The sequence below is a fragment of the Adiantum capillus-veneris genome, chromosome 14 (genome assembly GCF_014529385.1).
Source record: "Adiantum capillus-veneris isolate H3 chromosome 14, ASM1452938v2, whole genome shotgun sequence".
Taxonomy (NCBI): Eukaryota; Viridiplantae; Streptophyta; class Polypodiopsida; order Polypodiales; family Pteridaceae; genus Adiantum; species Adiantum capillus-veneris.
Window position 1 is genome coordinate 8,879,310 of NC_140944.1, and position 3,452 is coordinate 8,882,761.

A 3,452-nucleotide genomic window follows, 5' to 3' on the forward strand; every position below is an offset into this window, starting at 1 on the left:
TATTTGTGCTTCGTACTTGTTTGTCATTTTTGAATCTGCAGTTAGTGTACGGGTGGTCAGATGCAAGCGTCACTGCTTTGTTTAGGTACGTAACTTACAAAAGAGATTTTTCGATTGCAACGGTGACGTGCTTGGGGAGCTTTTAATGTAATGTGGCTTAAACAGTTTGTTGTTGGAGCAACTTCTCTCGACTGGCAATGAAATGCACCCCTCCAGGCCAGACGCAAAGTGACTATTGACCTCAGTTGGCTTGGACTATAACAAGATTCATGCATGTCCAAATGATTGTATTCTTTTTTGCAATGAATTTGCATGCAGATTGTCTGTCGTGTCCTAAGTGCGGAGCAATGTGCTACAAACAAGATGCGGTTGGCAAGTCAGTGTCAGCTAAAGTGTCGCAAGGGCTAACTCCATTGAGGCAGTTTGCATGATTGAGAAGTATGTACCCACGAGTTGCCTAACTATCCAAATGCACTTGCTTGTCCATGTAGTAGATGAGGTTGCAGTGGCAGGTACAGTCCACAGCCGTTAGATGTTCTTTCTAGAGCGGTTCATGAAAACACTTTTGCCAAAAAGCGCGTCCAAAGGGGAGCATGGCAGAAGGATGGCTGGTGTAAGAGTCTCTTGTCTTGATGACCAAATTTCTATCCTTTTCTGACCCAGAAATGCCTCGACTATGGAGCGGTGAGGAGGATGCAAGATTTGTGGGAGAGGAGCCGTAGGGGCAAGGGGTGCCGAAGAAAATGGATGACACCATGCGAGAAAAGATCATGAAGTTCTGTATACTAAATTTAGAGTCGATGCAAAAATGGCTTGAAAGGTACGAAGAAGAGAAAGAGAGACGCAATAGGGAGCGACATGATTTCAGGCGAAGCCGAACGACTAGAGGCTTACCCTTGCCAGACTATCTCGCTGCTCTACCTGAATTCGCTACAATGGCATGGTTGGACAAGATAGTGAGAGCAACTCGATAGATCGAAGAACCCATATCTCTAGAAGAGGAGGAGCTGGCTATTGGATGTGACTAGAGGTATCCTACATACATGGCAATGTGGTCGCATGGAAAGCATTTCCGAACACAACAAATTGACTGCAAAAGAAACATATTTGAGAGTGGGGTAATGGTTAGTTTCATGCAAAAGAGTAGGGCTAGTGCCAGAGACACGAATGAGAGCACTAGCAACCTGGATTACTGTGGTCTGGTGTCAGATATCTTGAAAGTCAGCTTCAGACGGTTTGAGATGTTTTTGATGGATGTGAAGTGGTTCAAGGTGATTACTTCTGGTCGCAATGTAATGGTACGCAGAGATGGAAACAATCTTGTGCAGATAGATTCTACAAAGGTTTGGACAGATGTGAGCGACATGTTTGCTCTCCCCGAACATTGAGAGCAAGTGGTCTTTGTACCGGACCCTCGAGAGCGACAATGGTGGTTTGTGGTTGAGGTTGCTCCAAGAAATAAACAAGTATTTGAAGGGCAAGAGCTCCTGGAGGAAAGTCGTCCAGACGACATAGATACTACTGTGACATCACTACAACATAATACCCAGCATTCGACGCACTCTTTTTCGATGCACTGTACCTTTCCACGCGTCTTTCGACGGGCATGCTGCTCGTCGATATATGCGTCGATAGAGGCGTGGAAATGTGCGTAGCAATGCCTGTCAAAAGGTAAATGTTTCCAGGCGTATTTCCACACATACTTCCATGCGTATTTCGACGGAAAAAATTTGGGTAAAAAAACCAAATTCGCGCGCAGGGAGTCATTTTTGCCTACGAGTGCGCGCACTGATCTGCTCTTGGAAACCTTGCAGGAAGGTTTTATTGATATCTCCACCCCCCCCCCCCTCCCCTCTTCCTACTCTTTCTCTATCTCTCTCTCTCTCTCTCTCTTTCTACACACACACACACACGATGTAGCTTGTGAGGTGAAAGAGAGAGTGAGGGAGATGAGAGAGAGTGAGAGGGAGGAGAGAGTGAGAGAGAGAGCGAGAGATGAGAGAGAGAGAGGAGGAGGGAGGAGTGAGAGAGATAGAGAGAGAGAGAAGTGTGTGTTGTGTAGGAAAGAGAGAGAGAGAGAAATGTGTGTGTGTAGGAAATCAAAGAGAGAGAGAGAGAACATGTGTGTGTCTAAGAAGCTAGGAGAGAGAGAGAGGAGACGAGAGAGAGAAGAGAGAGAGAGAGAGAGTGAGAGAGCGAGAGAGAGAGAGATGTGGTGTATAAAATTAAAGAGAGAGAGAGATCGAGGGGAAATAGAGAGAGAGAGAGAGAGAGAGTAGAAGGGGAGAGAGAGAGGAAGAGAGGAGAAGAGAGGAGAGATGAGAGGCAGAGCGGGAGAGAGAGAGAGAGAGATGATACATAGAGAAAGAGATATAGGGAAATAGAGTGGAGAGACTAAGAGATGAGAGAGAGAGAGAGAGATAGAGAGGGAAATGGAGGAGAGAGAGATGTAGGAGAGAGAGAGAGAGAGAGAGGGGGAAATAGGAAATAGAGAGAGAGAGAGAGAAAGAGAGTGATATATATATATATAGATATATATATATATGATATTCGTGTATATATATAGATATATATAAATATATATATATTATATATATATAATATATATATATAGGAGAGATGAGAGAGAGGAGAGATGAGAGGAGAAGAGGAGGAGAGCTCGATATAGAGAGAGAAAGAGATAGGGAAATTAGAGAGAGAGAGCTAGGATGAGAGTGATGAGAGGAGAGAGAGAGAGAAGAGGAGAGAGAGAGAGAACAACCATATTAGGTAAAGTGGGAAAATCCCAATTCCCAGGTTGGACAACTTTCAATATATCATGTATAAAATATAGAGATTTTGTCAAAAATTTGAGTTTTCTTAGGTCTCATTCCACTTTATGCACATACAATACACAATGAAAACAACTAAAATATCATGGTTTCAATCAATTGGATTATTAGGAGAGGAGTATATTGCATCCATTATCGTTGTCTATGTTCTAATGTCCTACCTACAACTTATCTCAACATGGAGAGCTTGGTTTCTAGGTCCACCACTTGTCCAAGTTAATGTAAAAGTGACTCAAGGTTCACAACTTGTGAAAGCAAGGATCCATTGAGGAATACAATCCACTTGGCTATTTTTCCTTAATTTATTGCATGTGACATTTAAGCAAGGTCCACTTCTAATCTATAACTTCTTAATTTGAGGCATGGGGCATACATAAAATATGTAGCATATGCTCTATTGCCTCATAGGAAGGTTGGTTTCAAGGTGCACTTATCCATGCTAGCCTATCTTGGAGAAATGATGGAGCTTGCTTCTCTCCTTGTTTCATGGAGACTAGCTTGGACAAGTGGTGGACCTTTGCTTCTCTCTATGTTTCAATAGAGTTAGCTTGGACAAGTGGTGATCTTGGAACAAAACCCCCATGTAAAACATATCATGGGTATTCCAAGTGATTAGAAAGA